Source organism: Thermobia domestica, chromosome 10 (assembly GCF_964235325.1).
Source record: "Thermobia domestica chromosome 10, izTheDome1.hap1.1, whole genome shotgun sequence".
NCBI lineage: Eukaryota > Metazoa > Arthropoda > Insecta > Zygentoma > Lepismatidae > Thermobia > Thermobia domestica.
In genome coordinates this window covers 256,106,682-256,132,185 of record NC_137463.1, presented here as the reverse complement: position 1 = coordinate 256,132,185, position 25,504 = coordinate 256,106,682, and the positions used below count along the sequence as shown (strand labels likewise).

Here is a 25,504-nt window from a genome sequence, read left to right as displayed (position 1 = left end):
CAAGTAATCACATATGTGTTCACATATGTTCAAAAAGATGTGAAGGATCGAAATATCCCACATTTAACAAGTTTAACAGAACCAGCTTTTGCCTAAGAAAAGTGCGTTTTTTTTTTTTTTAATTTTACCGATTGACTTACCTGGAGGGTCGCTATTGAATATAAGTTTAAAAGCTGTTACTTAGGTTTCAATTTATTCAGAAGAAAGAGATGAATTCATCTCATCGTGAGAAAGAATGTTGTCTGTAAATTGCTCATAACAAAACGAAAGAAAGCACATATATACGAGGAAAGTATAATAAGTATCTGGACAGCGTACCAGAGTGAAAACATTACGCCAGGTACACAATGATAACATTTTATTCAACGTAGTTGCCTTGTAGGTTGACACACTTAATACAACGATCCTGCAGCAATTCTATCTCATGATAATAAAACATTTTGTCTTGTGCTGCAAACTATACTTCTGCAGCTGCTATGACATAATTAGTATCTCCAAACTCAATTCCTTTCAGGTACGTCTTAAGTTTTGGGAAAAGATAATAGTCTGAGGGCGCCAGAGCTAAAGAATAGAATGGCCAATGATATTGAACTTCAATTTCATGAAGTTTGTGAATTACGATGGCTGCTTTGTGGCAAGGAGCATTGTCTTGCAAGAAGGAAATGAAATGTTTGAAATGACAGTTTTCCTCGCCTCTCTTTCTTCAATGCAGTATGAGCACGTTCACATATGTTTCAGCATAAGATGTGGGATCTTTCTCCACATATTTGCTCAGTATTATTTCCTCACAATCTCAAACAATGACATCACTTTGCCAGCAAACTTTTGTCTGCAACATTTTTTCCGACTTTGACCCACTATGGTACCCCTGCATAGACTGACTGAGTTCTCGTATCGGGATCATACATATATAATTGTGTTTCATCACAATTTGTTTAATAAAGTTGGAAGCACTCACGGACAAACGACGCAACACACTCTGTGCACAGTCCCGTCTCGTCCACTTCTGATCAGCTGTGACGAGTTCGAGCACCAACTTTGTCAACAATTTTTTTATACTAAGTTCTTCTTGCACGATTTAATACCCACGCTCCACACTAATCTCTAGTGTCTCTGCAATACGTGACAGACCAGTTTGCCTATTTGCAAGGATCATGTGCACACGATCCGCAGTTTCCACAGTCACGATGTTATCGGTCTGCCCCTGCTGAAGTCTGCTACCCATGATTTCATTCTGCTATATGAAGGACAGTCATTGGCCATTGTCTGTGTCAATTCATCAAAATTTCCTTCACTTTCGTATTATTTGAGGAGAGTTATTTGATAGCTGCTCTATTCTCACATTTGGTGAAAGTCACAATGTGCTCCGTCATGGTAACTTAAGACCTTCGACGAAAGAGAAGTATTTAAGTTATGTTTACGTTTTTATGCAAAACATCTTCTAAAACATAGTTACATAACATGCTACAAGCACTTTGACATATGCGTTCATTTACTGTGTTGGGCCGAGAACTATATAACCCCAGGGTCGGATTTAGGGGGGTGCAAAAGTGCACGTGCACCCCCTTACTTGTAGATATACACCACCTAAAGTGAGAAGTTAGCAGTGAGTTTTGCAAAATCAATAGTTTAAGTCAATTTTCAGAAGGTTAAAGGAAAAGAATTCATCGAGAGCAAACACTTAGCTCTCCAAAGGAATTCCTCATTCACATCACAGTCCCCTAAAGGCATTTAAAAAACTCAAATTTAATTCAAATGTACTGGTAGTTATTGGTGCAACCCCCCTCATAGAATCCTGGATCCGGCCATATATATATATATATATATATATATATATATATATATATATATATATAGAGAGAGAGAGAGAGAGAGAGAGAGAGAGAGATCACGAAGTATTGCGTACAATTTCCTGCAAATTTTTCAATAAAGCATATTACTTTCCGGTTGATATCAGTCGAAGACAGGACAGCAAATTCGCTTCAATTTTAACAAACGGATTTCGTTTCAGAGTTGTGAAACTACGGAAAACTTCAAAACTACGCGAATTAATTATTAACATCCAGTATAGGGATAATGTAGGAGATGGAGCATATCTGATGCAGAACAATAGCTTATCAAACACAGTTTCTTACTATCTTCTACAAGTATTACTAAACAATCAATATTGAAACTACTCCTACTATTTCTATTCCTACTATTTATTCCTAGTATGAATAAGTTCTACTATTTCTGACTACTCCTAGTTTCAATAGAAAAATAAAGCTGAGATCAAATCTATTCTTCGCATATTGATCTACAAAAAAGTAGTTACTTTATTAATTTATACATATTTCTAGGCAATACCGGCATGTATTGCTTTAAGCCTGTAACGCATGAGAAATGACTTCCTTCGGCGACCACACTATCCGAGGGAAAAAAAATTCAAAATGAAATAAGCGGCCTGGCACTTGTATATTATTTACCTCTCTAATATACGCCTGGTACAAATGAGGAAAAGTCAGGGAAGACCTCAATCAAGATGTCTGTCTTGGAAAGGCTGTTACGTCTTTTCCACAGAGTGTCTCCATCAGCAAGATGGAAATAGTTTGTCCACTGATATTACCGTTTTAACTGTATGGTGATTACTACTAAAACCAGTCACAGTTCAGAAACAAAGTCGAATATGGTACTCATTTTTGTAGTATTAGCTCAATTTTAGAAAACCGCTGGGAGACAGTGGCTCAGTGGTAGGGTGCTTCCATCTGGTGCGTACAGACCCTGGTTCGATCCGCGACCAAGTAAGGTTTTGATAGACAAGATGATGTCTGTGGGTTTTCTCGGGATGCTTCCATTTCCTCCTACAATTTCACTTCACCAATTTTTCCATCATCAATCATTTGCCTCAATCATCGTCGTCTACCTTTGCCTAACGGGCATAATCATGGGACGTTAAAAGATTTCATTTTAGTTTTTTTTTTTTTTTTAAATCACTTCTCTCTATCTATAACAATTTGCGCTATAATGACCACTGTTAAAACCGGAAGTCGTAGATTCTCAGGAATTTCGATTGAAATAACAAGAAAATGGCCGAAAGTTAAGTTGTTTCTGTACGTTCAATTGATTTCGAAAGACTCTTTCTCGATATCTATTACAGTGTTTGCTATATGGAGATCAATATTGAAACAAGAGATGACAGTAAATTATCGCTTCCGGCTTTAGTAGAGCAATACTGGTGGAGACGGTATCTTGCTTGAGATGCTGACAAGTAAAGAGTCCAAATGGATGAATCGAGTTGCGGGATGAGACATAGTGCGCCTGATAGAGGATGTGAAAATATGTGTATGTGTAAAGTTACAGGGGCTGAGCGCCTAAAGAAACGAAAGGGGAGGAGATCAAGGTTGGTGTGAGAAGAGCTATGCTATATTATAGAAATACATCAAATAAACTGCTGAATCGCAAAAATAGTGAACGATAGACAGTCCTAACGGCGGTAGTTTCACATACTGACAAAAGAAGAACGGGCAGAGTAGATCATGAACCTCCGCCGCCATCTTGTAATCCGTCATTTTGAAATCTGTGATATTATTTGAAATATAATGGTATTAATGCGGCACGTGTGTTAAGACTGTGTTTTGATCATAAATTTAGTGCTGCTGTCCATTTTGTCATATAACGTCCTAAATTTTCATAAATAACGATGAAGATGATGTAAGTCTTCCAAATAGGTACAGTTAATGATCAGTAAAGTTCATAATTGAGTCTTTGAGAGCATTCTGGTTCTAATTGATATACCACATACGTACCTTTCCATTAAAAAAAAAAAATATCGCGTATTTCAAAATTGCGGATTTCAAGATGGATGCAGAGGTTCGTGATCTACTCTGCGCATTCTGCTTTTGCCTATATGTGAAACTACCAATGTTAGCATTGTCTATCTTCTGCTAATTTTGTGATTCAGCAGTTTATTTGATGAATTTCTGTAACATAGCTTAGCCCTTCTCCCACCAACATTGACCCCCTCCCCCTCCGTTTCTTATGACGCTCAGCCTCTATAACTTTGCACATACACGTATTTTCATATCCTCTATCAGGTGTACTATGTCTCATCCTGCAACAACTTTATTTTTTTCAATACACTCAGCGTCTAAAGTGAACATACCATTACCACACACGAACAGACTACTTCCTGTAAAACCAGAAGCAGTTCTGGTTTCAAAAGTTATTTCCGTAGAGCGAAAACAATAAGTTATGTTGAAAAACAGTTTTCTTGATACAGATAAAGTGAAGCAAAATCACTTTTATCTCTACTATCATCTATCTATTCAAACCGACAGTGTGAAGGCACGGTGGCTCAGTGGTAGACCTTCCCGCTGGTCTACTGCCTAGCACGTGCGCTTTTAGTGTACAGGGTCCCGAATTGGATTCCTAGTAGGAGAGCCATTGGAATTTTAACTGTCCTCGATGTTTCTGCGTTCGCGTCTCTGTCGTTCTAGGTTATTGGAACAGCGAGTCAGACGAGTAAAATAAGGTAGAAACCTAGTAATAAGTAATTAAGAGTCTTCATCCCGGCGAAATTAAAATACGCTAATTTTACAGTAATTGTGTGATATCTTCAAATAGATAAAAAGATAATCGAAATGTGGAACAAGAGCACCCTAGACAACATTATTTTACATGAGAAACCGTTATCACGACTCACTTATCTGCTTTCGATTTCGAGCTATTTTGAAGATCGACATTTATTTTCGCGTTTCTAAACAGCTGAAAACGGAAAGCCAGTAGGTGACTTGTGATAACGGTACCTCACGCAAAATAATATTGTCTTGGGCGCTCTTGTTCCATATTTCAATTATCTTTTAAGTATTTGAAGATATCACATAATTACTGTAAAATTAGAGGTATTTTAATTTCGCCGGCATGAAGACTCTTAAGCAAGTTAATGAGGCACTTCCGGTGAATCAGTTAACTTAAAAAAGTGGTAGAGCTCTTACCTCTGGTGCATATGGTTCCTGATTAGATCCCCAACCAAATAAGTTTGTGGTGGACAACATTGTGTCCGTGAGTTTTCTCGGGGTTCTCCCATTTCCTCCCACTTCCTCACTCCACCAATTCATGTATTATCTTTCACTTGTTTTAATAATCGTCTCACTTAGCCTACAAGGGCATAATTGTGGGATATTAAACTAAAAGATTTTTTTTTTTTATCTTCAAACCGACAATTGTGAAAAATTTCGATTTCCGATTACAACACTGATCACATAATGCACAAATGAAAATAGATAGCCACAAACTTTTATATATAGGATAGAAGGGAACAACGGAAGGTGATTCTACAGCTAAAGAGAAGGGAAAAAGTTCCAATAAACAGGTGCAATGCGGTGGTGTTTTCAAGCAGCAGCCGTGCCATGTTTCGCTGGCCTCCTTCTTCTAAGTGCAATATCTGCCGAACAAATAGAGATACTGTTTACTAAATCCCCCTATTAGTATTGGACGTTATACACAGCTATTATTAATAATGGTTTCAATATGAATCTCCATATTTTTTAAAAAAATACGAGGTAATGAGTAATGACTTTTTGATATGTATCAACGTCCGAGGAACAGGTTCTATCTATGGTATTTTATTGCACTATTACAACCTAAAGTTAAAGATACATTATTCTCAGTTTCGGTATTGAATTTGCATGGTTTAGAAGTCAACCGTTGTTTCATAGCATGAGACGAAAGTTACTTGTTCTTGAAATTTAAGAAATTAATTTCTCAATTAAATCGATTTGAAGATAAAGTATATATTATATGTAGTTACAAGGTAAATCAATTAATTAATATCAATACTTGCTAATTTCATTAACTTGTTTACTACTTTAAACTTGGAATAACTTATTAAAGTTAATAGCGACACCTGTTCAGCCAGAAAAAGCACTTATTGTATTGCACATAAAAAAGTTTGTTTAATAGAATTTGTAAATAATAGTCGATTTAAAAATGAAGTCATTATGAATGATATTTGATAAAAAAACATCAGTAATATTAAATATGATACAAAAAAACTCCTTATTGCTAAAAGAATATCAGGCGAGACAGTGAGTATATGATAGGATTTTCAGTACGATGTGTCAGAACGACATAGTATTAACTAAGAGTAAAGCGAGTTCGTCTTCATTTATTTCAATTCACATAAGTTCGGTGTGCACTCATGAAATATGCACCGTTTAATCAATCCTAATGCATGTTCTGCACAGTGATGATGTCGCCTGTTGGAAAGGACATAAGACAGATTTTGAATCGCACTTGCCACGGTGAATATGTTGTTGAAAAAACCAGTTGCACCTATAGCGCTCAAAATAATTAATCGCGGAAATGCTTCAATACACAATCCTCTTTTTTTGGTATTAAACATCGACAAGACCTTCGTTCGCGAATTTGACTGGGTTGAAATGTATATATGTACACCTCACTATTAGGTGCGTTATCTCGACTGCATGAGTTGACAATAAATAAATAAATAAAAATAAAACCTATGATTAGTCTTATGCAGCGATGGTCAAATGGTGGTCCATGGTGAGTGTATTTTACTCGTCCCGCGATTAAAAGTTGATTTTTTTCTTTCGTTTCCAACTATATGCTTGACTGAAGAGTGTAGAGTTGAGTTTTCCAACTTGGGTGTCGCGATACCATAACGCGCCGCATAATAGTATCAAAAATGTCCCGAGACTTCGTGTTACAAATTCAGAATATAAAATAAATGAGGAACTTGTACTACTTCTAAATTTCCCCTTTCCGTTCAACATATTAACACTAACTACATGATCGAGGTATTGGTTTCCACAATTTAGTACGAATAATATCCGATGATGTCACTCCCTGTCTGTTTTCTTAATAGTGTCTGTTTTCTTGGAGTCTTGACACCCCAACAGAAAAAAAAAAACAATACGGTAGTCTCCTTCTTCATTCAGAAGTATGCTCACCAATGAGAGGGCAAATATTTAGTTATATGGATGGACTCGAGGATACAATAGTGTATTACTTGATCAGGGAAATAAAAATAATAATAATAATAATAATAATAATAATAATAATAATAATAATAATAATAATAAAATTGGTCGAAGTAATGAACAAATAATGGTTAAGGATATTATTGTTTTTCTTTCATTTTCAGACGATTATTTGGTTAGTACTAAAATAGACGTCATTGATTTTCGCAGCGAGGCATCTTGACGTGAATCCAATGTTCAGGTTATTACTTTTCTTGGCCGCAGTTCAAGCAGATCTGGATTTACATTGAAATATAGGGTACAGAGCCCAGAAAGTTTCCCCTTATTGAGGAATTTCTTGTACCTTATTATTCTTCATATTATCGTTAATTTCGTCTACCTTTCTTACCGGATGGCATCAGGTGGCCATCCGAGACTACCACACATCTTTGTGTCTGTCTCTCGACTCTACCTCGATGGGCAAGGGGACTGACAGAAGGCAAAAGTCTGCCTCTCAAGGCAAAAATAATGTTATAACTCATTCTCGCACACCAGGCTAAATACATCTTCTCATCAGCCACCGTGTAAACGTCACTACACTGTAATTGACTCAGAACAGTCTGTTACGTCTATGAATCTAGAGGACAAAAAATGAATATCCTACTCTGCAGGATTCTTCCAAACTGGATTTATTGAAACGTGCCCTTTTAAAATGCCTGACTTAACATGAAGTGCAGGTTTAAAGGGGATTTATAAAATTAATGTAAATACTTTGACTGCATAAGAACAATTAACTTGGCGACTAAATGCCATATTGACACCTTAATTGCTAGGTATGTAATTTGGTAAATTGCATTTGAAATAAAACATGAACATTTAATATTTTGAGCAGCACTGCAAATTGTAAGAAAACGATAGAGCAAATAGAAAATGCTTAGGAATGATTTTCAGAATGGTTTGTGTGTTAGTTCCAAAGTGTTGGTAAGGTAATTATGAAGCAGGCAAAGATCTATAGTTTTAATCGGAAGCTGTCTTGTCTGTTTCGAAGTTTCCTCTGTGAATATTTTTACACCGAGCCGTAGCGCTAATTGCAATCTCAACTTCAGAATGTCCACTGCATGGTGGTTTTGTTCTTAATCTCTTCTCCGTGTTCCGCCTACAAACTTTTCCTTTTTCTCAAATATGGAAACTGTCATAGAAGATACCATTCATATGTTTGATGAGGATCAAGTTACTCAGTGTCGTATATGGAGATTAAAAACCTTAGAAAGTAATATCCTTAGTACACTACATTTGATTATGATGAACCGAGAAAAGTTTTGATGTAGAAAAAGAAGGACGAATAACTTCTGACTTGTTCAAAAGATTCACACCTAAGTTTGTTTATCTTTCTTGTAGCTGGACGAGTAAGAACTTCCAGGGCGAGGTGACCTGTTCTACGGTACCATTTTTCGAAGGTGGTATGTGAAAAGACGAAAGATCTTTCTTGGTTACCTTTATAGTTGATTCATATATAAATATCTCATCAGTTTTCTCTCTTTCCATTCCAACCCAACCTTTTTTTTAGAACTTCCATCAACAATTCCCAATTCACACGGTCAAAAGCCTTTTATAGATCAACTAATAGCACATACATCTCTTTCTCTTTTTCTATAAACCTTTCACCGACGATCCTTAATAATCCAACTGCATCTCTTGTGCCCTTACCTCTTCTGAATCCGAACTGTTTTCCTAATTTCTTCTTCATTTGTTCTTCATTTTTTTCCATACAACCTTCTGTTCAGAATTGGAAGGAAAATTTTGATGCAGGAGATATGAGACTAATAGTTCTATAATCCACCTCACATCTCTTTGGGTTAGATTTCTTAGCCATGGACATCATGATCGTCTTCAGAAAATCTTTTTGCCACTCTCCTATTTCATATATTTCCTTTCACAGTTTTAACAATTCTTTCCTGCCTTTGTCTCCTATGTTCTTAATCAATTAGATTGATATCATATCTATTTCAGTTGCCTTTTCATTTCTAATCTCGTATATAGCATTCTCAAAGTCATCCCGAAGAATACATACTAAACTCTTTATCATTCTTGCCTACTTCATGTTCTACTTCAATATCTAGGCTACATGGCCTATTCCTACTTTCATACAAGTTCTCAACATATTCTTTCCATCTTCTTAAGACTTCAATTCTCTCGCTGACTACCTAACCATTTCTATTGTCTACTATCATTGTAATACCTCCTTTTTTTCCAATGTTTCATAGATTTCATCTTCTTCTACATTTCCAACAAAGGCTATGAATATTTAAGAGTCAGTATTGTATGTGAAAGCTTAATTTTTGTTAAGAATTAATTCTACCTTTCAGAACGAGACTTGTAACTTAAAGATTTAAATATAGCAAATTCAGTTGAAAGTAGGGCCTTGATTCACGTATATGATGGTGCTTTGAACCAGTACTTTCTAACCTTTCCCTTATGATAATGTCTTAATAATATATACATTTTTCTGCTACATTAATTCACTCACATCCATTCTTATTATAAAACACGGATTATATTGAAGCAAAGATGGTTTTGTTTTAAACTAACTATTTTCTATAGGAGCTTTCCCAAATATAATATACGAAATACTTTTCGTTTTTACAGATAAAAATCCTTTACGTTTATACACTCACAACAGTATTGAAAAGTTGCATCTTCATGTGATTGTTCAGTCACTAATATCGGCACAGCGAACGTTAGAAATATGTTTTATGTAGGGCAAATTTACACACAATTCCTAATCTAACTTTCTATAAACTTTTCCGTTTAAATGATTTTGTATTAATCATAACACAGAAACAACTTTCAGAGGAGTACGTTGTACAAAAGGATGAAGCAGTTTTATATGGCTGAGGAAATATGTGTCGGGGAGAAATCGAGAATTTTTGATACATAAGTTTCTGTTCTTTTAGGTTTGCAAGTTCCATCGTTTTCGTAAATGAGTTCACAAATGCTGGATGGTACAAAATTGTTTCTTATGGAGTCATTTTCGTTTATGTTTTCATCTATCCAAATATGTGTGCTGTCCTGCTCTCCCCTCTGCCCTACATTAATACATTTGTGCTTAAATTTGTTCTCACTTGTACAGTTAGCGACCAAAGTTCTTTTTCGTTTGATAAAATTAGTTTCGTAAATAACTTCCAAATGTAAAGGCAATTTGAGTATAGTTTTCAGTGAATTAAAAAGAATATAGTTTTCTGTACGTTCTAGCTTTGTAATGCGGTGAAACGAGGTTTGTTTTACCGTTATTTCCAAAATAAATTTTACCAAACGGAAAGATATTTTGTCACCGACTGTACCAGAACACCATAATTTGTTCTACTTTCCTTTCAAAGAAAATTGACAGGTAGATGTGGAAAGGTAGAACCACGGAGTAGTTCGCTCCCTCTCCCACAACCTTTAAATCAAAGATAAATGTACGAGGATAGCGTAAGGTGGAATCGATATAATCAAAATTCGCAAGGTATTTAGTTTGCAAGAGAACAGGGACATATCCTAAATTTGAAACACAACAATCTTTAATTAGAGAACTGAACATTGCATCCCTTGACAGCAGAAAACAAAAGGTCGGTCATTCTGCCTTCTACACAAAATTTTACAACAAAATATCGCAACTACTAGAACTTCTGAAATTTCAGGTTCACAACATCAGACGACGTCTAAAAGCTGGCTTATTGCATTGTAGAACTCTGAAAACCAAAAGAGTATAAATCTCAACTATTTGGAGCATATGTGACCTCTACAACAAACATTGTATGGTAGATCGAAATACCGACATATTCAGAATGTCCTTCACTGAATTAGAAAAGCAGTAAACTCTTTAAGTGACAGAATCAATGATTGACCAGTCACTAAAATTTTCACTTGATGTTTATCCTACAATTATATGTTTATCTGTTCTTTTATGAATACTGTAAATAGGTATAGTAACTTGTTTATTCTCTCTTAATAAATAAATAAATAGCTTAAATCGTTGGTGATAAACTTGAGTTAATTTGTTCTAGATTTTAAACCATTAAAAGGAGACAACTAATTGTGGTGGTATCCTTGCAAATGATTTCGTCTAGATTTATACAGTAAGCACATTGTCCATAGTTGGCAATTTCTCGAGTATAGTCTTTTCCAAGAGCGCATGTTACATATTTTCAAGACATATATTATAATCAAACATGATAAACAATTACAAATTTACATTTTTTAAAAAGTATGATTGTAATCTCCATATTTCCCTACATACTTAAGCTAAAAACGATACATTTACACTACTTGCATGTACGCTAAAAGAATAGCGGTGAAAAAAAGCACAATATTCGTATGCTTAGAAATAATAGGATAATGGATTGAAGCAACAAGGATCACGATAGGTAAAAAGAAAATTTTAATTAGTGAATGAACTAAATTCTAACCTTACTTCTTTAATAAGATTTTACTATTAAGTGTTATATCGGGCTCTTCAACTGAAATAAAAAAGCAGCCATTTCGACTACATTCTGATCAACTAACTTAATATTTCATATGCTCTAAGAACCTTAAAAAAGCATCACATGTCAAATAGAGGAGACATGTGAGTGCACACGGAACCATTATTGCAGGCACCTGAGAATAATGTCATTTTTCGAAAATTGCACAGCCAGTAACACATAAATCCAACTAGCTCTCTTACTTTTCAAGATAGACCAACATAAGTAGCATCGTTTGAAAGTTAAGATTATGCTTTATCATTTTTATTTGAGGGATGTTTTACGTTTCGTTTAGTTTCTGAGTTGCATGCCAATAAAACATTATTTCAAAATGAGAATAACTATATTTTTTCACATAATGAGCGCAATTTTTCAGTATAGCTGCAGTACTTAGAAGCATGCAAACTTGCATTCTTTAGGCATGCTATTATCTTGAAACTGATACAAGAACGAAGCTTCCCGCTTAATACTGTGAGTAGATATTGTCAATTAAGTGTGAGTTGATGGTTCGGTCTGGTTGCCATGTTAAATCCAAAATGGCGGATTTTCCCAAAGTGGGAGAAGGTGGGAATTTTCAGGATATGTTCAAAGAAATATACTGAACATAACGTAAGTGGTTTTGCTTTGTTAATATTTTTGTCTAGGTTTGGCACTAAATTTGCCTAATTGCACTTTAACGTAAGACTGTTCCTAGACATAATTATATTACATATCGTCATATCTACGAAGGCCCGTACATTTTTCATTATCTTTTATTTCTCATTTTTACGTTCATTCTTAATACTGGCTTTATCCTAACAATTGGAAATCATCAGAAATATTAATGGTTCTGAAACCGAACAAACCAACTTCACCTGTCTTCCTACCTCCCTATCTAACTCCTTCTTGTTTTCAGTAAGATGGAAGAACGAATTATTGTCCCAGATCTACACACACACACACGCACACACAAATCTCGGCGATCAGAACCTCATTTCCATACACCGAGACGCGTTGCTACCAAACTTCAGTGTTAATGATCAACTGATCCGCCTTACGACGTACATCACTGCTCGGTTTAACCAACCTAAGCCTTAATATCTTGTCCTTTTCGATTTAGAAGAGGCTTGCGATAAAGTCTGGGATCTTGGCCTTCTAAACAAACTATTTTCTTTCCGACTTTCATTCTAAGACATTCGCTTCATTTAAAATTTTCTCTCAAGCTATCTGGCTAATACTCTCTCATTCTGTGTTGATCCATTCTGATGTATCTCAAGGCTCTGCATTTTCTCCACTGCTTTACTCACGTCAATCTCTTCCAATATGATGATGATACTGTTTCTTTGACAATGGCAAATATTATTTAACGTATCTATCGTATCCTTCAAACTACTATTAATGTTTTTCTTCTGTGGTGTGATACGTAACGCCTAAAACTTAAGTCAGTAAAACCCAAGTCATCGTCTTTCTCCCTTCTGGGTAAATGCAGTAATGTTCATTCCAATCTGTCATATCCTAAGTGTTGAGAATGAAAGACCCCCCATCGCTGCTATTCCCACAGTCACGTATCCAGGCATTATCGTCGACTCCTATCTGAAATGGTCTGCTCATCTTAAAGATATCATTCTGAAAGCTACCAACCGTCTGAACCACTCTGATGATAGGATTATCTGGGGTCTGAAGCTTCTTAATACATATAAAGAATTTTTGCGTCCTATTTTAGACTTATGTCTTCACAGCTTGGCTATTCGCACCAGTTATATTATTGGCTTCTGTAGATTCTCGAGTGCGATACCCTACATTTTGCTTTTAGCATTACCAAGCCATACACTACACTTACATAATAAAATTCATCTTCTGCAAATACTTTATTATCTAGAAGATCTGAGGCTCTGATTCGGAGCTATTCTGCATTCACCATTCACTCTTTAATGTCCTGCACCACGACGCTACTCTCCACAAATCCTCTCTTACTCTACGACATTCTTCTCTCTTCCTGCTGTTTACTCTGTACCACTACATATTCCAACAAAACGTTCCGACTTTCAACTCTTTGAGAACTTCCTCGTTGCCAAAGATTTCAAGTGTTTTGTATGGTTGTTAAGAAAGTGGAATCATAAGATTTGAAGATGATTCCGTTGTAAATGCAAACTATTTGGCATTTAGAGAGTATAGTGCCAGAAAAGAGAAGGAATGAGGGAAGGAGATTACAATTAATGGACCATATGAGAACAGAAAAATTGTACGTGAAGACGGAGAGGCTAACAGAAGACCGTGGAACATGGAAACTTCTCCGTTGTACCAAGTGATCTGCGAATGATGGCAGAATACCTATGATGACGAGTTGGTTTAGACACATGACAAAAAGTAGAGAATACCCGACTGCTCAACTTCGAAAGTATAGTTGAAAACGCCGCAAAGTATGGCTCAAATCTTCTCCTGGCCGGAAGTGCGGTATAAATTGGCCGTCAATTTTCTTATGTATTAGATTTATTCTTTCTACTAATATTAGCAAAAGACACAAGGAAACTTTCCGAATAACTAATGGCATTGTCTTATTTGTGAAATATTTTTTCAGTATATCTAACTGAAGAAAATTAATACAAATCATATTATATATATATATATATATATATATATATATATATATATATATATATATATATATATATATGAATTTACTTCAACAAAATTATTATAAACTCAAAGCACTTTGCAAGAGTGATCAAATTTTGTATATGATATTGGCCCGATGATGAAAATGACAGCACAATCAGATACGGGATTTCACGCACCGTAGGGAGGAATTAGCATCGAGAAGTCTATCTATCAAATTACAGCGGTAGCATTTGTTGATCATAAATGATTGTGAAGAAGATAGCTCAGTGACAGAGAGGTAGTCTATAGGGCTGAAGGTTCCTGGTTCCATTGCAAGCGAAGCGATGTGAGTTTCTGGTGGTAAATATCGTGGCTTTACTGGAGGTTCTTCCCTTTCCATCACATTCTCTGTTCTTCCATAACCATTCACTTGTATTAATCACCTGTCCCTAGAGGTTAAAAGTCATATACATGCAATATAAAACTAAAATGCTATTTCATTCATTTTAATCCCGAGGATTAAGTGTCGAGGAAAAAGTTTTAAAAACAGAAAGAAACCCAGAATAGTCTTAATACTGTCTAGTTCTTTCTAATTTGAAAATGCCAAGAAATATAACTTGATTATAGTAAACGACCAAGTATATCGTTATCATTAATTTATACTTCTAAACTGGGCGGCCAGGTTCTTCCAAGGTTTCTCGTTTCAATGAGAGTGAAGTACTCATTAAAAACTCTATAAAATAGGTATTTTCGAAATTATTTAGTTGAATTATAGTTTAGGGTCTGTTTCAGCAGTGAGAGTATATAAGGCACGAACATACAGCTTAACGTAGGATTCGAACTGGTAATCAAACAGACCCCTCTCGTCGGTAGGGTGATGTAGGGCAATGGGCGACACTTAATGATTTAGAAAAGTATTGTAAAAATCCATTACATACATTGAACTCAAAACTTTACTCAAAATTTCTACATACTTTGTGCAACATAATAAAGTCATTAAGTCATGAAAAGTCTTAGTATACTTTATAAATGACTATAAATACAGGTCTACAATTGGTGCTTGTTGCCCCACACCGTGGGCAAAGAGCGATAGTTATGCTTATTATTTATTTTTCATATTTGACCCAGCGGGAGCTTATGTCCTTGAAATCCCAAGTTAAACTGTAGATTCACGTCTCATACAGCCTTGCTGCTGAAAGAGACGCTAATCTTAAAATCAACTCAAAACTGACCGCACAGTATCAAAACAGAAAAGAAATATCGGAGTCGAATCCTGATGTTTCCAAAAATCATAACGAGAATATTTGGCTTGGCTATGTAGAAAATTTAATGGTCTAGAATCTAGAGGTCCCCCTTGCACTTAGAGACTGCGAAATACCTACCCATTACAATATTAATACTAACAATTTCAAAAATTGTTGGTCTTCGCCCCGAGACCAACATCATTTTTCCTTCCCTTGTTACTAGTATCACTGCCATCAGCCTGTCAAGAGGTTGCTACTTAATAAAAAAACAAAGTCTTGTGTATTTAACCATATACGTACTAGTATTTGATCACATTACATAAATGATACACCATTTATCACAATTTGAAAGTTTAACAGCATGAAAATTACGTTTCTTTAATGAAACTAAAACCTTAGAAAAAGGGACACGTCATACTATTGAAAAAAGAGAATCGCATGATACAGTTGACGTAATATGACGTTCCGCAACGTGGGTTCTTCATACTCGCGTTTCTTCGTTTAAGAACGGCTGGTTTTTGGTTAGAGTATCTCAAATGACACAAAAAATTATAGTAAATACCCTGGGCAACAAAGTACTTTTTACGTCATGTTTCTGTGCACAACAGAAGTGTTGCTATACGCTTTTGTTTCATATGCTATAGAAAATCATTTAAATATTCCGCCGTACCGCGAAGTATTCTGGGCGTTCGGGAGTTGTAAACTAACTAGAGAAGGTCGCGAGGTGTTACTCTGACTTCACATCGATATTATGCTCAATCGACTCGACTTTACATATCAAACAATTACGCAAACGGAGAAATTCTCGATCGTAAGCGTGTTTGAATTACAAGCGTTAAAAGTTCAAAATTGAACAGATATTGCAAGAAGTTAGAAGTAACCATTTCTTGAGATAGATGTTTCATGTTTGGTTTCGGGGTTTTTCCTTGGATGTCCAACACAGTGATGAGGTTGAAACAGACGCAATTTGAAAGATAAGAACTCTTATTGGGGAGTAGATGAAGGGTAATGGCGTCTTACAACTTGCAAATTGCCTTCTGTTTTGCACACTGGGTAGATAAGTTAATGAAATGTATTTGTTACCCCTATTCGATTGTGTTGCCATTCAAATATCACTTTCCTCTGTGGCCGCTCTCAAATGGAACAATGACAGTTGTCTCCGAAACGCTTTGCCAGTTCAATGATGAACGTCGTGTTATTCATAGTTAATCTTGTGATAATCTTTATTGTGAAGTTCTTGCCGTCTGTAGGTAGGAGTGAGACCAATATTTTCTGAAAAGGCTCTGTTACCAACGTGTTGTTTTCCTCGGATCAGCTGTCCACCAAAAATTTTGCACTTTGCGCACTGCAACATACAGATGGTGGTCAGAAAAATGGAAACACCTGTAGTTGGCAACACGTCAGATGTATGGATTGGCAGTGGTGTCGTGGCGCCCGCAGCGCCGAACCATTGCTGGTAGTGTGTTAGGTCGGTCTCCATACTACGTCAGGCGCAGTGGAACAGCAGTGTCCAGTGGCTGCAGCAGACGGAGGTAGTGTAAAATGGGAGACCTCTCAGAGTTTCAAAGAGGGCAAATTGTTGGTGCGCGGTTATGTGGAGTGAGTGTGACGGCAGTGGCTACTGTGTTAGGTGTGTCGCGTGGGACAGTGTCGAAGGTGATGACGGCCTACAGAACACACAGGAAAACCACATCGGGGAAGCGGAACAGTGGGTGGAAGAAAATCATGAGTGACAGGTCACGCCGGGTATTGAAGCGTATTGTCACGCAGAACCGTCGTGCCACTGCGGAGCAAGTGACGGAGGAACTCAATCAGCACCTCCCCAACCCTGTTTCGACAATCACAGTCCGCCGCGAATTACATGACATGAACTTACGGGGTAGTGTTGCACGGGCCAAACCGCTCATCAGGGACTATAACGCTTTCGCACGCCGCAAATGGTGCCGCGACCATGCAACTTGGACCGTTGAGGACTGGAAATGTGTGATATGGTCGGATGAGTGATCTTCATCCTATTCCTAACCACGGACCGTGTTTATGTGTGGAGAACGCCCAAAGAAGCTTATGATCTGCAGTGTCTCCGCCCAACTGTGAAACATGGCGGTGGCTCGGTGATGCTGTGGGCCGCCATATCATGGTTTTCATTGGGTCCTGTGGTCACACTTAGCGGACAAATCACTGCCAACGATTATGTTGCAATTTTAGGAGACCACTTGCATCCTATGGTCCGGATGTTGTTCCCGGACAATGACGCCATCTTCCAGGATGATAATGCGCTGGCGTTGTTGCAGCGTGGTTTGAGGAACATCGGGATGAAGTTCACCTCCCCTGGCTCGCCCAATCCCCAGATCTCAACATAATTGAACATCTGTGGTCCGTCTTAGAAACACGACTCCGGCGACGATTTCCACCTCCATCCTCTCTCACAGAACTGGCCGATGCCCTGCACGAGGAATAATGTAAAATTCCACTTGCTACGATTCACGACCTCTATGCCTCCATCCCACGTCGCATCAAGGCTGTTCTGAAGGCGAAAGGTGGCCCGACACCATATTAATCTGGTAAGTTGCAATTTCGTTCAGATGTTTTCATTTTTCTGATCACCATCTTTAGTATCATATGTGGAAAACAACAATCAGTTTATTGTTAAAATGAAGTTAAACCAAATAAATTATCCGCCGAGGCTGGCACTGACAGGAAATAAAGAATATCAGTTTACAAAACCAACATTTTGATTGTAATCAATCGCGCAAAACTGGCGCTTTAAACAAATCGCGCAGCGCCAGAGCGGCCGGTCGTGCCACTATCCTGATCGGTATATCGAATCCTGTTGCCCAATGCTTACACACTGCGGAAGACGGTGATTCAATATATCATTGTCTTCCTTTTTTAAATTTTTCAGCGTATTTAAATGTTGATTATAGGAAAATATTGGTCAAACTCCAGGGAATATTTTAAGACATTTAGAACAAAATAGGCAGAAAATTTTAAAAATCGCGGAATGCGTGCTCAAAGCTGTGTACAAGGTGCTTTTATTCCGGAGAAAACTGATGTTTGCATACATCGTCGCTAGCCGATTGTGTCACATTTATCGCCGAATATCGTAAAATATTTCCTGAATATGGCCAATATTTTCCAGCAATTGCCATTTAAATCCGTTGATTTTTTAAATTGCTAACTTTGAGTTATTGAAACACTATCTTTCAAAATGGTTTGGAGTAAGCAGAGACCAATAGGTTTGGAGTAGTGCTCTCAATGGGTAGGGTCGGGTCGGGTCGGGTTGAAGACCGACCCGAAACGACCCGTGACCCGAATTGACTGACCCGACCTGATGACCCGATCCGACCCGACTGACCCGAACCGTGATCCGACCTGATTGACCTGACACGACAACCCGACCCGAGCTGACCCGATTGACCCGATCCGAGCTGACCCGATTGACCCAACCCGAACACCCGACTGACCCGACCTGACAACCCTACCCGTGTAGCCTGACCCGACAACCCTACCCGAGCTGACCAGACTGACCTGACCCGACAACCCGGGGATTTGTATATGCATCTTAATGAATATTTGGCACTTTTGATGTTTGGTTATTTCTTTTTATAACTGATACCAATGTCCGACGTGGGAATTTTTTTCTTGCTTTAGTTCTATGTGACGAAATTTTTCTTCAAGGTCAGTGTTCTCACCTGCTCGGACGGCAGGGGGTCTTCTCGAAATGCAATATCAAGAGTCTCTTAGCGGAGACAAAAGGAAATCGTTTAACTACAATGATAAGGGTTGAGGAAGCAGGAGAACACCTGTGATTTTTTCAACCCTTCAATTTTCATTCCAAAATAGGTTCTTATGATTCCGGGACCCGTGCCACATTGATTTTTCTTTCTCAGTAATTAAAACGTATTTTACAGTATATATAGTTGCACGTAAGAAGGTACATAATATGAATTTTGTAATTTAAAATTTAAAAATACAGTATGATATTTAATTATAAAGTACTAATTTATAACGAAATATTGGATAGGTTAATAATTACCTGTACCTTGGGTAGAAAGTGCTCATACATAAGCACTATACCTTATAGAATGTTAATTTAATAATAACAAAAGAAGAAGGTTTTTAATATCTGTAAGATATTAGAGAGTAATAGATAGTTCGTTGCTATGTAATTGTTTATGGATACCTAATTCTCGTGTATGTGCACGACAGTGTGAATGACAAATACATTGAAAAGTGTATCAACTAATAAACCATTTAAAACCGTTCATCTACTTTATAATTCTGATAGAGAAGGTGAGAATAGTATTATATACATAATTATTAAAAATATTTTTACATGAAAACAGTTACTACCACTCAAGTTCTTTATATCATCGATCGAACCAGGTTGACGACTACCCTTGGTGAGTCGTTATAAAAATTTTGGTTTACCTCACCCGGGATTTCTTGTAAATTCGCTACCCGAAGCAAAGTAAGGGTGAATTTACTTTTGTAATAAAGTTAATGAATACAAATTTCACAAGACTGAGAAGTGGTAGAATAATAATAAGAAAAATGAACGGTAACGCTATGGAGAATGAACCCAATAATAGTGACAACGGTGAACATAGTGTAACACCAGGAATGACACTAGAAGACCGAATCTTGTTAGCCTTACAGCGGCAAGAACAATATCATAAAGACGATTCGGAAGCTATGAAGCGACTGGAACAAAATTTGGTTCATATATCCAACAAACAATACGAAGAATTGAAACAGACGATAGAACAGAAGTCCGAAGAAAACAACAAGCAATACAAGGAATTGAAACAGACGATAGAACAGAAGTCTGAAGAATCCAACAAGCGATATGAGGAATTAAGTAAACGAATGGAACAGAAGTCAGATGAAACGAAACAATCAATTATCCAGGCGATGGATGACATCACCTCACAGTTCGAGGAAAAGTTAAATAGAATATCTGAGGATTGTCAGGATAATCACGACCACATTATACAAGAAATCAGTGGTGTAAAAAAGGATTTAGAAGTAATGGAATCTTCTGTTCGTCAGCAAAAGGTTCAGGTCACCAATAATTCAAACAACATACGTGCAAATACACGATTGATAGCTACTCTACAGGAGGAAATGAGGAAGCTACAGGTCAAGGACAACGTACACCACAATAATACGGTCAGTGATCATTTGGAGTTTCCCCATTCACAAGAGATGACCTCGCCTCCACCCACATCTGATGAGGACCTTATTTCGGAGGAAATTCATCCGAAGAGTACTGATGGACGGATAAGAGACGGTACAACAACACATCACGTCATGGATAGTAATTGTCACCCAATAAGTACTCGGAACGATAAAAGGAAGGTAAAGTTAAGCGTTAAGATGAGTGAAATACGTGCCATGAGTAAATTCAGTGGTAAATGTAATGAGAATGCTACTTCGTTCCTGGAAAAATTTCAGGACGAATGCAATATAATGTGTATAGATAGATCACAATATATGAAGCTAATCCCTCATTTATTACTCCCACCATGTTCCTTATGGTTTAAGGCAATACGTGATCACATCAATACATATGAGGAATTCAAGGCAGCGCTGATCGCCAATTATGAAAATGATTTTTTGCTTGCAAATAGAGATGCCACGATTAGAAATCAACATTTCAATCCTCGTTTACACAAATCTGTTGTCGAGTTTGTTGTAAATACCTACAACGAATTAAAAGTTGTCAATCCATTCCAGTCGGAATCTAGAATAATAGCATCCATTCGAAATTTGCTCCCATTTAAGTTACAACAAATCTTGTTTTCTACACAGTGTATGAGTTTCAACCATTTGTTAATGCTCGTTCAATGTTATGAAACTCAATACCATGCTTTGAATCAACAAGCAGGTGTGAGTAAAAGTAAGAATAATTCAGATCATTTTGTACCTGTTAGGAATCTAGATATCCGTAGTATGAACGATACGGAATACAACCGAAGCAGAGTAAATTCTAGTAATCCAAACGAGCAAAATAGGCAGAACTATGTAGGGAATAAACCTAACCTAATCAATCATAACAATAATTATGTCAGATCACCCGATCGAAGTAGACATAAAAACAATCGAAAGATATGGCGAAATTCCAGGAATACGACAAATTTCGTGGATAGACATAATCGCTGTTCAAGAGATGGCACTCCGTATCAAAATCAGAATCACGATGCAATACATGTACAACATATAGTGGAACCTAATCAAGATTGTGCCGTACAATGTACCTTATTAGAATCATATGCTAGTACAAATTTAAATTGATTCTAGTTAATGAAGTTAGTGTTAAACCCATATCAGTTGTATATTCTTGTGAATTTTTATTTTTAAAGTATGTGTTAATATCAATAATGAAAACAATTCTTATAACTTCGGTATACAGACAATATGAGGAATTATAATTCGGTTCATAATTGATTAAAAGCAAAGATTATTTATATTAGATTGACTTGTGTTGAAAACTTAATTGTCAGAGATTATGTTAAATATAAGATTGATTCTTTTAAGCTAATTATTCAACGACTATCTTGGATAAGATTCTTCATTATTCTGATGCCTTATAGATCCAATGTTTATTTTGGAATATCATCTGAAATAATTAATATATAATGCGCCCTGCATCATGGTGACTCATGTATTAAAACGTAATTGATTCTTACGATTTTGACTTCGTACCCTTCAAAAATTATATATTAAGCAACGACGTTTAATAAATGAATATAATTAATGTAATAAAATATAAGGAGTAATGAAATGAAAGATTTGTTATAAATGTATATATATATATATATATATGAAATGTAATGAAGATATACGAGGGGCGATCAAAATGTAAAGGACATATGTAATGTAAGATCTCTATTGTAAACGGACCAGTGATTCTTGAAGATAAAAGCCAAGTTCGTTTATGACTTTTATATTCAGTCCCATCGTCGGGCGACATTTTTATATAACGAAATATTGGATAGGTTAATAATTACCTGTACCTTGGGTAGAAAGTGCTCATACATAAGCACTATACCTTATAGAATGTTAATTTAATAATAACAAAAGAAGAAGGTTTTTAATATCTGTAAGATATTAGAGAGTAATAGATAGTTCGTTGCTATGTAATTGTTTATGGATACCTAATTCTCGTGTATGTGCACGACAGTGTGAATGACAAATACATTGAAAAGTGTATCAACTAATAAACCATTTAAAACCGTTCATCTACTTTATAATTCTGATAGAGAAGGTGAGAATAGTATTATATACATAATTATTAAAAATATTTTTACATGAAAACAGTTACTACCACTCAAGTTCTTTATATCATCGATCGAACCAGGTTGACGACTACCCTTGGTGAGTCGTTATAAATTTTATTTCATCACTTTCAGACCAACAAATGAAATTCAAACAATTCGCTCCCTGGGTCTTGGTCTTCAATACTGCGTCTTATTCTTTGTCTTGCAGTCAAGTCTTGGTTCTGCATTTCGTAGTCTTGGTGGTCTCTCATGCTATACAAGAGCCAAGAATGCTCGAGGCTAAGGGATATGGTGACCATGAGAAATTAATGAAATGGTGGAATGAAGAAAGTGGGAGGAAACAGGAGAACCCCGAGAAAACCCACTACACGGCGTTTCTCCGCTACAAAGCCTACTTAGCACAAGCTGGGATCGAACCATGGACACCATGCACCAGAAATGAATTCTCTATCACTGAGCCACCGCAGCCTGCTTGGGCTTGGTCGTCCATATCCAATCTTTCTTTTAGCCTTACTTAAACAACTTCTAGTTTTGTTCTAAATCCAGACTCCATATTGGCGTAGATATTACAGTTGAAGACCAAGTGTGATTTTGATTATGGTCTTTCATACTATACGGAAAGCAAGAAAATACGCTCATCGCTACTTGATGATAACCAAAACAAGGCCAAGAGCAAGATTACTATGCAATTCGTCTTTGCATATCCAATCTTTATATTGTTCTTGTATCGATGTCCTTGGGCTTGGTGAAATAAAGTGAAATATTCAGTTTAAGGTCCCTCGATTCTGTACCGAGGCTAAGGGATATGGTGACCATGAGAAATTAATGAAATGGTGGAATGAAGAAAGTGGGAGGAAACAGGAGAACCCCGAGAAAACCCACTACACGGCGTTTCTCCGCTACAAAGCCTACTTAGCACAAGCTGGGATCGAACCATGGACACCATGCACCAGAAATGAATTCTCTACCACTGAGCCACCGCAGCCTGCTTGGGCTTGGTCGTCCATATCCAATCTTTCTTTTAGCCTTACTTAAACAACTTCTAGTTTTGTTCTAAATCCAGACTCCATATTGGCGTAGATATTACAGTTGATTGATAAAGCCAATCTTCCACATTTAAAAATTAAAGTACACACAATTACAAAAATAAGCATTTACCATAAAAGCACTAGCTGCAAGTGTTCAAAATAGATTTATGGTTTCTATAAAAACAATTGAAAATTGCTATTTTTAATTAGGCAGCTTGTGAAAAACAGCAGCTTTCGACTCCAGCCGAGTTTAAGCTCAACCTAAACTGAGTTGACCAAAGTGAACTGACCCGACTGACCCGACCCGACAACCCGACCCGAGCTGACCCGACTGACCCGACTCGATAACCCGACCCGATAACCCGATCCGAGCTGACCCGATTGACCCGACCCGACAACCCGACCCAAATTGACCTGATCCGACCCGACCCGTTTGAGAGCACTAGTTTGGAGTCCCGTTCACGTTAGTTAAGTGGCCAAGTGTTTCGGAGACAAATGTTATTGTTCAATTTGAAAGTGGACACACAGGAAAGTGATATTTGAATATCAATACAGTTGAGTTGATATTAAGTTTAACGTCCCTTTTAGCTGCCAGGCTATATGAGACAGGACCTACTGATTAACGTGGAATCCGAACCACATGAGCTCTCACCGGGAATCGAACCCAGGTCTCCCACGGCAAACGCGCGTACGCTAACCGCTTAGCCACGAAGGAACTCAAATGACAATGCAGTATAATAAGGGTGGAAAATATATTTTATCGGTCTATCGACCGGATGTGCCAAACAGAAGTCAATTTGCAAACTTGGTAAAACGCTATACTTTCAACTCCTCCACAAAAAGTACGTTCGTTTTGGCCTTACCACTGTACTTCGTACCCAAGAAAACCCCCGATACCAAAACTGAAGCGTATATCTAAAAAAAAAAAAAAAAATAGTTACTTCAAACGTTTTGCAAAATCTGTTAAATTTTGAACTTTTTATGCTCGTAATTCGAACACGTTTCCGATCGAGTATTTCTCCGTTTCCATAATTGTTTAAGAGGTAAAATGGAGACGATTGAGCATAGCATTGATATGAGGCCAGAGTGACACTTCGCGACCTTCTCTAGTAAGGGTTAAAGATGTTTTTTGTTGTTGTTGTTGTTGTTGTTGTTTTTACAAGTGCATAACAGCTCCTCTGAAGAACAATCTCTGCTGTCAATCAAAGCAAGGACAACTGGATCACACGATCTAATCCGTATCGTTCTGCCCCAACAGGTTTCACAAATAAAGAACTAATTACGTTTTGGCGCTCTTTACCCCTTGTTGCTTGTTACCCCAGGTCAGATATGTGGATAGCGTACGAACTTTGGCGTGGAAGACTTGAATTTAATTCCCCTATGGGGCTCATATGTGGCTCACATCTCATGTTAAGCTGTAGGTCAACGTCTCATATAGTCTTGCTGTTGAATAGGACACTAAATCCATATCGAATCCAATCCGAAAATAAAACTCAGGACTACAGGAGAATCTAGAGACTGAAGGAGATAATACTAAAGTTCTGACTACAGTTATATTGGGCCGAATTTGAATGTGCCATATACCTAGGAAGTACCGTGTTTCGGCGGAATCATACGCTCAACTACGCTGCTTTACTGCTTGACCAACCCTTTCGCAATTTATGGTATATAGATGCCATATGTATACCAAATGTGTGTATTCTTTTAAAACGCTGGTTTAACATCTATTACTGTTGTCTTTTATTGTTCAGTCGTGCATGCATTGTGAAAGAGATCATATGTGGTTTGAGAAGGAGCTCGTCATGTTGGTAGTGTTTATGATATGATCTTTTTGGTCTTCATGAGTACAAAGCAAAATGCTTATTTTGTTCTCTCGCAAATGCTATCTAAAATTTATTATGGGATCCCAGA

At 37.0% G+C, this 25,504-nt stretch overlaps 1 protein-coding gene across 1 annotated transcript in view; it reads right to left on the bottom strand.

Annotated features, from left to right (window-relative positions):
• LOC145662208 (uncharacterized) overlaps positions 1–25,504 on the bottom strand; it is a 65,949-nt gene that overhangs the window by 29,632 nt on the left and 10,813 nt on the right. The window lies entirely within an intron of this gene.